Source organism: Cervus canadensis, chromosome 28 (genome assembly GCF_019320065.1).
Source record: "Cervus canadensis isolate Bull #8, Minnesota chromosome 28, ASM1932006v1, whole genome shotgun sequence".
Lineage (NCBI taxonomy): Eukaryota > Metazoa > Chordata > Mammalia > Artiodactyla > Cervidae > Cervus > Cervus canadensis.
In genome coordinates, this window is record NC_057413.1 from 10,930,636 (window position 1) to 10,944,750 (window position 14,115).

Sequence of the window (14,115 nt, forward strand, 5' to 3'; positions counted from 1 at the left end):
CTGTGGGCAGGATCACTGGGGAATATTTCATAGAGGATGGAGGTGAGCAATGAAAGGTGGGAGAGTTCTAGGGGTGGCATTAAGGATGGAAGGATAGTGTGACCCATGGCTCCAAGGAGGCGAGGCCATGGCTGTGCCAACTGTGAGTAGACGTAAATCCTATCAGCTGAGTGGTGGGCTCTGTCTCTACTCTGAGATTCACCAACACATTTACACAGAAGGACCCCCAGCTGCTTTGTGCATGAATATGCTTTGCTCTGCAATTGGATTTAAACTCTTATGAGGCTAAAGACCCCTTGACTGACTTCTTCCACCTGCTGGACCTTCTGCTCTCTGCATGTCCGTCTTAGTATGGAGGGATCACACACTCCCACAACTTTCCTTTTCACCTCTGCACACTCTCCTTTATTTCTCTATCCTTTAGGACATCATCATATGACTGCCCACTCTCCCAAACTCCACCTGCATGCCCTTCATTCATCAACCCCTTGAGTACCTTCATGGACCTCACATCACCTGTGAGTATGCTAAAAACCATTGAATTGTGCACTTCAAAATGGTGCATTTTATGGCATATTAAAGTTAGACTATGGGCTTCCCAGGTGGATCAGTGGTAAAGAATCCACTTGCCAATGCAGGAGCCACAGTGGCTAAGACTCCTTGCTCCCAATGCAGGGAGCCGGGGTTTGATCCCTAGTCAAGGAACTAGATCCCACATGCCACAACTAAAGATTCTGCATGCTGTAACTAAGACCTAACACAGTCAAATAAGTAATTAAAAAAAAAATCTTTCCTATACTAAGACCTAACACAGCCAAATAAATAAGTAATAAAAAAAGTCTTTCCTATAAAAATGCAGCTAAGAAACAGGTTGAAGTACAGAATAATTATTATTCTGTTTAGACTAAATGTTGGTGTTAGATAATCAATATAAAGTTTTATGATATTTGTTTTATTTTTTTGATATTTGTTTTAATTTTTAAAACCCAGTGGTAAATAATTAAACAAAAATAGTAGAAGCATGGGAGAAATAAAGGGAATGGAAGGCATTTCTGTAGGAATGAGAGAGCTGGGTGGGAGACCAATCTGGAAGGAGAATAAATGCTGGCTGAATGGTTTCACATTTTTGTATTAGGGTAAACAGCAAATTAACAGCAATCGCTTGCATTAACATTTGAACAAGTTCTAACACTGCCATGCATGCCAATGGAGCCAATTTCAAAGACTAAACCATCTTTTATGGGACATGAGCTTGCAAATGGAATGAAGAAGAATTCTGAAAACATATGCCAGTGTCAGATTTTACAGGCAGTGTTTGAATTTGCATTTTAATGTCATAAGAAACATCTTTAGTGAATAAAACCCATGCTTCTGGCCAAAGGGTATCTTTCTATCAGGTGTTTTCAGTTCTTTGACAGTCTTTATTTGGGAGTTCCTGGACTTTCTACATTCTGAAGCCTGTTCCTCCCTAAACGATTACCATCTCATAAAAAGTACAATGGGTTGACCTTTCCATTGAAAGGAACAGCGATACCATCTCAGGAACTTTCTTTTGTTTCTCCCCATCCAAGCAGAAATCTTGTGGGGGCGAGTAGATACAGTATAAAGTTGGAACTAGAAAACATGTTTATGGCATAATGATTAAATCTCCCAGGAAACACAAATAAAGGGCAAATGAAGATTTAATATATCATGGAATAGTATACTGAGCTTAAAAGACCTTGAGAGAACATTTAAAATATGAGAAAATTGAACTCTGATGACTGCCAGTTGTATGCCTATGTCAGATAGAGCTTACCCTTTAGTCTGTGTTGTTTTGTAAATCATATTATTCCAGTGCTTTCCTACTAAGGCAGACAGCCAAAGCATAGGCACCATCTCTTCTGAGTTTTTTCCCCCTAATTCCTGCATTTAGAATTCTGCCCACCACTGGAGGGTAACACTTATCAATTTCCTCTTAATAAACTAGAATCCCTTGCAACTATCCCCATCATCAACCAATATTTGTTAAGAATCACAGAGTGTTATCTTGTACAGGGAGAGCATTTCACTAGAGCTGCTACAAAACATTACTAAAGTGTAAACACAACAGGTACAGATGTTTGCAATTCGGGGAGTCTGAAAAACTGTAGAGTCAAAAACAAGTGTCAAAGTGCCCTCTAGTGGTAAATACGGCACGCTGACACAGTGCCCTTTTTCCAGAGCAAAGGAAACAGGTTGTAAATGATACAGGGCGATTGGATGCCTGGCTTCTTGAATCCTATTTTCTTCCAGAAACCCTGAGGTTCAGACAGGATGTGACACACACAGATTTAAGTTAACTGGAAGAGACTTCCAGTACCCACGATCAGGAAGAAATAATGAATACTCAAAGACGGCAGAAAATATTCATTGTACCCTAAGGATAAGCCTTCTCAGTGTCTCTTGCAGTCTGTTCAGAAAAATTGAGTCCTGGTTAGCAGTTTTTCATTCAGGAGCGACACTCTTTGATTGGTTAATGATGCATTGCTTCATTACACGTTGACTTAGAGGGAGCACCTCCTCTAGGCCATTTCTTCAGTTTGGTGACAAATAACCAAGAAATATTCCTTTCTGAATTCTTTGAGAAGAATGCTTAATTTCAGTTATTCAAGTTCTTCTGGTACAGGTAACAAGATTGTACCATTTTCATTAAACCTTAAATCCAATACAAATGATCTAGGGTTGATTAGAAACACTAATCTGGGGTTTAATATAGTAATTGAGTTCTTATCAAGGGGCAACATAGTCTTCTGGAAACAATACTGGCCTGAAGACATAGAGATGTGGACCATGGCATTGACTCTATCACTAATGAGGTGACTTTGAGCAAATCCTTTAACATCTCAGGGCCTCAGTTTTCCCATAAATAAATACAATAACTAGACTAATAATTGGTTACCTTTTTCAGCTCTACAATAGTAAAATTTCTAAAAATCATTTGGCAGGTGATATTTTGAAGCATTAGAACTTCCCCAGTGGTTCAGATGGTAAAGAATCTTCCTGCAGTGCAGGAGACACTGGTTCAATCCCTGTGTTGGGATGATCCCCTGGAGGAGGGCATGACAACCCACTCCAGTGTTCTTGCCTGGAGAATTCCATGGACAGAGGAGCCTGGCAGGCTACAGTCCATAAAGTCGCAAAGACAGACACGACTGAAGCGACTGAAACGACTGAGCAAGTACACATGCATTTTGAAGTACTGTGTTTGTCTTGTGTGTGTATTTTTCCTTCATTGATTTCAGGAATCCTCTCCTAGCCTGCTCCTCAGCAGAAACCAAGATTCAAAGCAGCAGCTGAACTAAGAGGGAGACAAAGAGTAGGATGCCAGCCTAGAGAGACAGCTTTCCTCTTCCTGAACCTAGAAAACACAAGGGCTGGGGAAAGGGGAAGGAAGAGAGACAGTGATGAGTTACTCAAGTGAGAACAAAAGGCCAGGATGGGTGGAGCCAGGAGATAGGAAAGGAGAGCTGGAACTTTTCAGCATTAGGGTCAGGACCCAGCAGGAAGGGACAGCAGGAAGGATCAGCCTCCTGTGTGTGAACCCAAAGACTCACCACCCCATCCTGGACTCAGGTGTCATTCCTGAGCAGAGGTGGGGCGTGGACGCTACATGTGGGGTCACGGCATAAAGGGAGCACTTCCTTCAGCCCTCCCCCAACTGCAGAAATGCTGAAGAGGGCAAGTTGGGCAGATGTCCACGAGAGGGACCCCCATCCACTGCCACTGACCCACGACAGAGCCCGTGACAGAGCCCACAGGTTTGCGCAGGTGCCCTTGGCAACGCCAGTAATGGACATGGAGATGTGTGCACATCAGTTTTTACCAGTCTGTCCTGTTTTAGAGGAAATTTCTATTTCCTTTTTAAAATGGGAAGCAGGTTTGGCTATGGAGTTGATTTCCCCTCTCAATTGAATGAATTGTCCCGCAAGAAACTAAGGCTTTGGTGATCTCTGATAACACTTTCACATGTGAAATAGAAGTATTCTAGGTCTTCTCAAAGCTTAGGTTGTTATATGTTGGGCCCTAAAATAGGCTTACTCGTACCAGAATTTTACTATATGAGATATTACTTAAGATGGGTCACTCACCACCTGAAATGTGGAATTCTTTCTGTCATATGGCAGAGTTGTGTGTGGTCGGGTTTATGTATTATAAGTTTCTATATGAAGTTGTTGGTCAGAGATGGAGCACATGCCCCAAATTAATTTAAAGATTAATATAAATGTACTAAAGAACGGGTTTCCCAGGTGGCTCAGTGGTAAAAAAAAAAACAAAAAAACAAAAAAAACCACCTGCCAATAAGGGAAACATGGGTTCGATCCCTGGGTTGGGACGATCCTCTGGAGAAGGAAATGGCAACCCACTCCAGTACTCTTGCCTGGGAAATCCCATGGACAGAGGAACCTGGTGGGCTACAATCCATGGGGTCGTAAGGAGTTGGACACAACTTAGCAACTGAACAACACCAACAACATAACAACTGAAAAAATACATTCCATCAATACACTAGGTACCACAAACAAAAATTACAGGTGGCCTTGAATTTGACTGGAAACAGAGAAAACAATGCACCAACAAAAAAGATAAAAAAGGAAGAGTCTGATTCATTCCTAAAGATAAAGCAAATAGGCATATTTGTATGTGTTTGCGTTTTTCAAGGAAGATTTCTTAGGATGCAGGATTTTCATTTGATGCCATTTTTATTTTTAAAAAGAGGTTGAAAGAAGGCAGAGAGATCAATAAAACCCTCTTGGCTGGAAAAGAGGAGCTGTTTCCAGGGCAACAAGGGAGGGTGAAATGTTATGGATTTGAAGGAGACAGCATTTGACTAATGCAAAGAGAGAGGTGAGAGGAAACAGACCAGATACGGGGCCAAATGGAGAATAAGAGACCCGCGACTCAAGTCTCTGCCGCTTCTCTGTTTGATGCGCCAAACTGCCCTCCCCCAGCTCCCGGCGCCCGGCTCCCCTCCCAGCTCACAGGCCTGTCAGGCTTTCCCTCCTGGGAAAGAAACTTCACCGCAGAAAGGGACCAGACCCACTGAAACTCTCGACTTCTTGCAGAGGCTGTGGAGTTGCAACGTGAAGTCACATCTCCGGCTAGAGCTTCTTCAAGGATGGCAAACACTTCTCAGGAGCTGGGTCTCAACAGATACTAAGATAACAGGAGTCTCAACATCCAAGACTGGGGAAGAGTGAAATGTATGTGAAAGTCTATGGTCATTTTTTTTATTCCAATTTATTTTTAAAAATGTTATTGAAATATAGTTGATTGACAATGTTGTGTTAGTTTCAGGCGCACAGCCAAGTGATTCCTATATATATATAGTATGTATATATATGTATGTATGTATATATAGAGGATTCTTTTTTTATATTCTCTTCCATTATAGGTTATTATAAGATATTGAGTACAATCCCTGTGCTATACATACACAGTAGGTCTTTGATGGTTATCTATTATATATATATAGTAGTATGTATATTTTAATTCCAAATCCCTACTTTATCCCTCCCCTCCTCCCCTTTGGTAAACCTAAGTTTGTTTTCTATGTTTTTGAGTCTATTTCTGTTTTGTAAAGAAGTCCATTTGTGTCATTTTTTTTTTAGAATTCACATTTGTCTTTGGCTTACTTAGTGTGATGATCTCTTGGTCCATCCATTTTGCTGCCAATGGCATTATTTCATTATTTTTAATGGCTGAGTAGTATTCCATTGTACATATATATACTACATCTTCTTTATCCTTTCATCTGTTGATGGACACTTAGGTTGCAACATACGTTTAGTCTTTAACATGTACACACAAGTCCACATTACTCATTAATTAGTCTGAGTTCATTTCTACATAAAACAGTATTAAAAATAACATATTATTACAGCTACTATTTATTAAATTATATGTTCTAAGCACAGTGATGAAGAATATATATACATTATCTTACTTAATTCTCTCATTGAACTGGGTATCAGTATTATCTGAGTGTTTGCATGGGCAAACAGGCTCAGAACAGATGAAAAACTTGCCCAGGAACAGTCGACAAGTGGCGATGCTGGGTTTCAAACCTAGGTGTGTCCTGTCAGCAGAATGACCTTGAAAGCTGGGATTCATCAGTCAGATAAAGCTGTGAGAGAAATCCAAAAGTCAGCTCGCTACCATTAGTAATATCTGTGAGAGGGGCATGACCCTAAGAGGCAGGAAGTTTATAAAAACATTTCAGGATTCCATCAAGTTAAAAGATTTTAAAAGTTGGCCAGAATAGAGATCATATGTTAGACAACAAAACGTATTGAAAAGGTCTCAATTAGCCAAAGCTGACATGATTTAAGCTTCAAAAAGAGAATAATGACTGTGCCCTCTGATATACATTAAATTTGGAAAGCCATGGGGTCCAGAGTGAGATGCAAAAAGTGAGAATTAACAGGATTTTAAAAATTTGTATAAGCAGGTGAATAGATGCATTTTTATTGAGCCTTGTTGCTGTTATTGGCTCATTTATTAAATTAATGAAGAATACAGAATGTGGAAAATTGAACATTAAAAAACATCATCTGGCTGACAGAGAATATCAGTTAGTTAGTTTCATAAGTAATAACTTCCAGTGAATGAAAAACACCTAAAAATACAAAATTTAATTGATAATGTTTCAATGTCTGAAAGGGTTATATCATCTCGTTTTTAAATATGAAAGAATAGAAGGTTCTGTGAGGCCCGGAGATCTTTAAACCTGGTAGGGTCCCATCATGTTCAAGGTCTCCAGGGTTACAGGAAAAAAAAAAAAAGAAAGAAAGTTCACTTATCTAAAAGTTTACCAGTGAGGTGGAACTGGGGCCTCCTGCCTACTCCTCAAAAAATTAGGTCAGGTGCATAATTTAAACCCAAGGAAGGGGGTGAGTGACCACTGCTCTCTTGTTATGGCATCATATAGGAATAGCAAGAACCATGCCCATTTCGTCAGGGTCCCAGAGGAGAATCTGGGACCTTCAGCTATATGTCTCGCAGTATAGAACTTGGGTTAACTGGTAGCGAAACCATCTTCCTTGAACAAATGTGTTTTTCAACCTGGGGAGATTCAGAGTTAAATATAGAAATGCTTAAGAGAACTGGATGGAGAAGGCAATGGCACCCCACTCCAGTACTCTTGTCTGGAAAATCCAATGGACGGAGGAGCGTGGTAGGCTACAGTCCATGGGTCTCGAAGAGTCGGACACGACTGGGCGACTTCACTTTCACTTTTCACTTTCATGCACTGGAGAAGGAAATGGCAGCCCACTCCAGTATTCTTGCCTGGAGAATCCCAGGGACGGGAGCCTAGTGGGCTGCCATCTATGGGGTCGCACAGAGTTGGACACGAGTGACGTGACTTAGCAGCAGCAGCAAGAGAACTGGAACACTAGTGTCAACACCCTTATGTTAAGAAGGTGTCTGCATATTTGGTATTTTGCCTTTTGACTATAATTTGAAATGTGTGTTTGTGCAACTGATTTCAATAGAAATCAGTTTTAACGTGAAATCTTCCAAAGTCATTTTCAGTATTGAAACATCTAAGATAACGTCATTGTTGTTGTTCATCTGATAAGTTGTGTCCGACTCTTCTGCCACCCCAGGGACTGTGGCCCAGACTTCCCTGGTGGCTCAGATAGTAAAGAATCACCTGCAATGCAGGGTACAAGGGTTCGATCCTTGGGAAGATCCCCTGGAGAAGGGAACGGCCACCTACTCCAGTATTCTTGCCTGGAGAATTCCATGGACAGGAGAACCTGGCAGACTGCAGTCCGTGGGGTTGGGAAGAGTTGGACACGACTGAGTGACTAACACACGCACCTTTGGCACACGCGGACTATAGCCCACCGGGCTCCTTCTGTCCATGGGATTTCCTGGGTAAGAGAACTTTGTTTACTTTAGTTAAAGGATTTTTGTTAATAACAGTTCCTTAGAATTCAGGAAAGTTGTGTATGGAAATCAGGTCACTGGTGACTTAAGAGGGAAAAGCTGGGGTTGATGCAGCTGCTAAAGGCACTTCCCCCACAGAGCATCAGCCCTCCACCTCAGCACCTTCGTCATTTCCTGGTCCAGTGCCTGCCTCCAGGTCCTAGAAGGGTGCCTGTGCTTCAGCGGGCTGCTTCCTCCATGTGGTCATAAATTCTGACTATGACCAGATGGGTTTTCCACAGCCCCATGTCCCCCTCCCTGTCTGAGACAATGCATAACACTCAGCAGCATGTTTGGGCACAGAGAGGACAAGGGAACAGATTAAAAACACTTGTTTGTGTCTGATTTTTCCAGTTATTAACTCATCATTTGCTTTGGCCTGTTTGTGCCCAGTGTCATCCAAGGAACCCAGTCCCACACTGGCAAAGCACCCAACTGTGACATTATCATACCTGCCCACCCAACCTGACTCTTTTAAACTTCCTTGGTCAATGTGATATTCCCATGTCTTAGGTATAATACTGGAGAAAGCAATGGCACCCCACTCCAGTACTCTTGCCTGGAAAATCCCATGGACGGAGGAGCCTGGTAGGCTGCGGTCCATGGGGTTGCTAAGAGTCGGACACGACTGAGCAACTTCACTTTTACTTTTCACTTTCATGCATTGGAGAAGGAAATGGCAACCCACTCCAGTGCTCTTGCCTGGAGAATCCCTGGGACCTGGGAGCCTGATGGGCTGCCGTCTATGGGGTCGCACAGAGTCGGACACGACTGAAGTGACTTAGCAGCAGCAGCAGTTGTAATACAACACTTCAGTCTGTATGGCCTGAGGCTCTCCCCTGCAGGAAGGCAATGCTATTATTACCGCAAAAAATTGCTCCAGAAATAGTCTCACTAGGCAATTTCCTTGCTAGGGAATTTCTCTTAACGTAAGCTCAGCCCACGGTTCTCATTCTAAATAGACAGGTTTTCCAACATGCATGCAAATGTCAACCATGTAACCTGTACCACCCTCAGAGCCCTGGCAAGGAAGAAAGGAAAAAACTGAAACCTGAAAACAAAGGTTAAGTAAATTTGTTTTAAATCACCCTTCCAATGATCCTGTTGAACAGGGAGCCACAATTCAACTGCCCAAATGACTCAAAATGCACGCAGATAACACGAGAGAAGCCGTAGTCCTCCAGTTCCTCTAGCACTTGGAGGACACCCTGCGGTCATGACCATAGGTCATTTGTCCTCCAGGGATTTTAAAGAGTGGTGTGGGTGTCCCGACACAGTTACTCCTGCCAGGAACTAATGTGAGTTAGGATTCTTTTTTGTCTTTTTCTTCATGGCGGCGGAGTTAGGATTCTTATCATCTTCACTTCAAAATGTGCTCCCGGGGCCAGGGTGAGGCCAGCAAGCCACCTCCAGTGCAGACGTGAAGGGGGCTCCTGGGCTCAGGGTCCGTGTGCTGACCCCACCCTCCCTCCCCCCTCCTCTCTATGTGTGTTGTCTTCAAAACTCTCTGTATTCATTTGCTAGGGTTGCTGTGGCAAAGTGCCACAAACAGGGTGGCTAAACACAGCAGGAATGTATTCTCTCACAGTGCTGGAGGCTGGTGCTAAGTTGCTTCAGTCACATCCAACTCCTTGCAACTCTCTGGACTATAGTCTTCCAGGCTCCTCTGTCCATGGGATTCTCCAGGCAAGAATACTGGAGTGAGTTGCCTTGGCCTCCTCCAGTGTCTCAAGCCTCACTCCTCTGAGTGAGTTTCTGAGAACAGTCATCAGCGCTCAGCATTCTTGGGCTTGGAGATGTATCACTCGAGTCTCTGCAGCCATCCTCACCCTGCATTTTCCCTGTCTCTTTCTCTTTTTCTTTTTCTCTCTCTTTTTCTAAGTTCACCAACTCCACTGCATTAGGGCCTAATGACCTCAGCTTAACCTGATTATATCAGCAATGATCCTATATCCAAGGGAAAAAAGGTCACAGTCATAAATTCTGGGAGTTGGGACTTCAACATATCTTTTGGGAGAATCTTAGTTTCCGACCCAGGGATCAAGCCTCTCAATTGGAAGTGCAGAGTCTTAACCACTGGACCACTAGGGAAGTCCTTTGTTTGCTGACTTTTTGATGACAGCCATTCTGACTGGTATGAGGTGGTATCTCATTGTGGTTTTGATTTACATGTCTCTAATAATTAGCAATGTTGAACATTTTTTCCTGTGTCTGTTGGCCATCTATATGTCTTCTTTGGAGAAAGGTCCAGACCGATGGTTTTAGTAAAAAGTACATCTTAATGATATTTTACTTTTGATGCTTATTACTTATATACATAATTTGTTTAGGTAGTTTTGATCAGTGGCATCAAATAAAGGTTATAACTCAACCCATAAGAAAACATAGGTGATTAGATCATTACAATCACAGGAAATAATAAAATATAAATTTTGCTGGCAGATATAGATTTTTCTGATGGAGAAGCATAATGGAGTGATTGAGAGAAGCCTTTTATCCCAATTCATTTCATGAAGCTTGAAATGGGTTATACTTGGATAAATTCCTGTGGGGAACATGGAATGGAAATAGGAAGTCAAGGACAAAAAGGAACAATATGAATTTTCAACTCTAAAAGCAGAATTTTTTTCATGTATTTTGCAAGTGAATAACGATAAACCCTAAGTAGTCCCAGTGTTGTTTTCATTTGATATGTTTTAAAATAATATAATGTTTATACTTGAAATAAACTAGGAGTTACATCTTTTTCAACTAAACTTACAATGAAAAGTTTTAGATTTCAATTAAAAATATGCAAGAGAGGGACTTCCTGGTAGTCCGGTCGCTAAGACTCTGTGTTCCCAATACAGAAGGGGGCCCAGGTTCAATCTCTGATCAGGGGATTACATACCACATGCCACAGCTAAAGATTCCACGCTCTGCAATGAAGATTGAAGATCCCACGAGCTGCAAATAAGACCTGGCTCAGCCAAATAGATAAATATTTAAAACAGACGAAAGAGAATAGTTTTGGAGGGACACTTGGGGAAAAAAATTGAAGGCGACAATCTGTATCTGTCCAGGGCAGGGTGTCTAAACCTCAGCACTACTGAAATTTTAGGTCGGGTGATTCTTTGTGATGGGGCTGTCCTATACATTGCAGAGTATTAAGCAGCATCCTGGGCCTCTACCTACTAGATGCCACTAGCATCTCACCTTCCCAGCTGTGGCAACCACAGAGATTTCTAGACATTGCCAGATACCCCCTGGGAAAGCAAAACTGTTCCCACAGGAGGACCGCTTGATCTGTGGATAAATGCTCTTCTGTCTTTACATTTCCACTCTCTTCAAAAGCATTGAAAAGTGAAAGTGAAAGTCGCTCAGTCGTGTCTGACTCTTTGCGACCCCATGGACTGTATAGTGAATTCTTCAGGCCAGAATACTGGAGTGGGTAGCCTTTCCCTTCTCCAGGGGATCTTCCCAACCCAGGGATTGAACCCAGGTCCCCCACATTGCAGGCGGATTCTTTACCAGCTGCTGTCCCCAAACACTGACAGCGATCCTAGAATCCCCTCAACCTTATTTCTATTCTTGTCCAGGCTTAAGAGAAGTGGCTAAGAAACGACAACTTATACCAGGATTAGTAACTTATTTATATTTCCTGCCTGCCCCTGCCACACACGTGTGTGTGTGACCCCTGGTACAAATTGAATCCAGTTTGGATGAAGAATGAAAAACTTGAGTTAGCGTTGCTCTGGGCTGTTCCATGCCAACTGCATTATGTCCAATATTACATTAGCTATATGAACACACACAACAATAGACAATAATCCAATATGTCCAGGAGAAGAGAGATTCTGATTTTTGGGAGATCTTACTGATTCTTGAAAATGGGATCTTTTTAGCTCTTGAGGAGTAATAGGTAGGGGAAAAGAGATTTTATGAATCAGTAGAAGCAAAATAAAGGCAGTTCAGCACAGGAAGAAAATGGGCTAAGGATCAACAGCCAAGTAGAAGAGTGGCCATCACCTTGTTTTGTACATTCTGCACGTAAACCAGCCTGAAGCTGAGAGCCGAGGTCTTCATTCATTAACACAGGAGGAGGGAACATCGTGGTCTCATTAAACATCGGCAGAAGCCAGATGCTGTGTGGATAGTTAGCTTTTTTTGGTCTGAGTGTGGGGTTGTTTTTCTTGCCACCCTATTTAACAACTGCAGCCCTGCAAGGACAAGAAAAACACAGGGAGGAAAGTCAACTCTCGGTTTTGAAAAGTCCAGAGAACCTAATTGTTTTGATACCCAAAGGGTTATGGGAAGAGCCAGAAGAATAGATTTGATTTGAGTTTGCCCCCTCTGGTACTGGAAGAGACAAAATTCTGCTGCTTAGGGTGCCCAGCATAGTTCAGTGCTTGGTTTCTTACTGCTCTCTGTTCTCCAAGAGGACCCCTTCCCTTTAAAAAGTGTAACAGGACTCCCATGGTGGTCCAGTGGTGAAAACTCAATGCTTCTAATGCGGGAGGTGCAGGTTCAGTTCCTGGTCAGGGAGCTGAGATCCCAAGTGCCACTTGGCATGACCAAAAAAAAAAAAAAAAAAGTTAAAAATTATAATAAGTCAAAAGTATGATGGGGGGTGCTATGAGAAAAGCGTGCTGAAATGCTCCCCCGTGCTTGCTCTCCCTCCATTTTTTTCCTACAAATTTTCATAACTTCAAGGGAATAAAAAAAATCCCTTGGACAGCAAGGAGATCAAACCAGTCAATCCTAAAGGAAATCAACCTGAATAGTCATCGGAAGGACTGATGCTGAGGTTGAAGCTCCAATATTTTGGCCACCTAATGCGAAGAACTGACTCATTGGAAAAGACCCTGATGCTGGGAAATATTGAGAAAAGAAGGAGAGGGGGCAACGGAGGATGAGATGGTTGGATGGCATCATTGACTCAATGGACATGAGCTTGAGCAAACTTTGGGAGATAGTGAAGGACAGGGAAGCTTGGCATGATGCAGTCCATGGAGGTGCAAAAAGCTGGACACAACTGAGTGTCTGAACAATAACAAAAGGGAAAAAAAAAAGCAAATTAGTTATCAGTTTCTCAGCTGTAGGAGAAGCTTAATTCTTCCTACTGATGTCCCAGGCCACCTAGTCCTGGAGACAAGAATGTAGCCATCTTGGTAGCCAGCTGATAGCAGATGTTAGAAATTAGGTGATTTTCTCCTTTCATCAAAGCTGGCAAGAACACTAAACAACATTTTTAAAAATGAGGAGAGCCTGGGTATTCGCCTAGGACACAGCATTGAAAAAAACTGAGCCAATACAATCATCCAGTCTCCATGGAACTCAGCTGGAAGTCCTCCTCACCAAGAGATTTAACAGCACCTTTCACTTGAAGAGATCCTAAAATATTTTACACGGTGTACCAAAGATGTGTCACATACTTGTGTTACATACTTAGAGCCTTTGTCATTCTGTTTGCTCTCCCTCCAAGGCACACTTCTGCCTAAAATAGCTCTCTGGTGCTCCTGGGTTCTGTTACAAACCCCAGAGACACATTCTAGAAGTAGAGATCAAATTAGATGGCCTTTTGTTTAAAGTTTCTTAGCAGCATTGGAGAATGATGCCCTGTGAATTCGATGAATCAGTAGATGTGGAATGAGATTGTCATTATCATCACAAACACGTAGCTAATGAGGACAGAGGCCATGGGGGAGGGGGGAAGTTGGACACTTTTATTTAAGCCCAACTTCTTATAGTAATGGTCAATGAGAAAGAGAAAAGCGTATCTCCTATGAGAAGATCCTAAGGTCTGCAACACTGAAATAAAAAAATCTCAAACCAAACGTGATGCCGAAAGGTCACTGATTGACCATCGGCTTTTGTATCACACAAACCTCAGTGAAATCCTCAAGGTGATGAAGCAGAATAACCCTAATCAGCTGAGTAATAACAGTAAAAGCCAGGGTGTATTTTTTTTACAGCAATAATTAACAGGTATGAACTCATTCAAACAGTGCAAGTAAATGTCTGCAAAGGTCAGGCAAGCAAAATAAATACATAAATCAGGCTGGGGGTAATATGGTGGAAATTGGTGGGATCTGCTCTGAGTCAGAAAATGCATCCTGTGCTAACAGCATGCACTTTCAATTGAAAGAAATAAAATAAATAAAAGCAAAACAAAAAAACAAA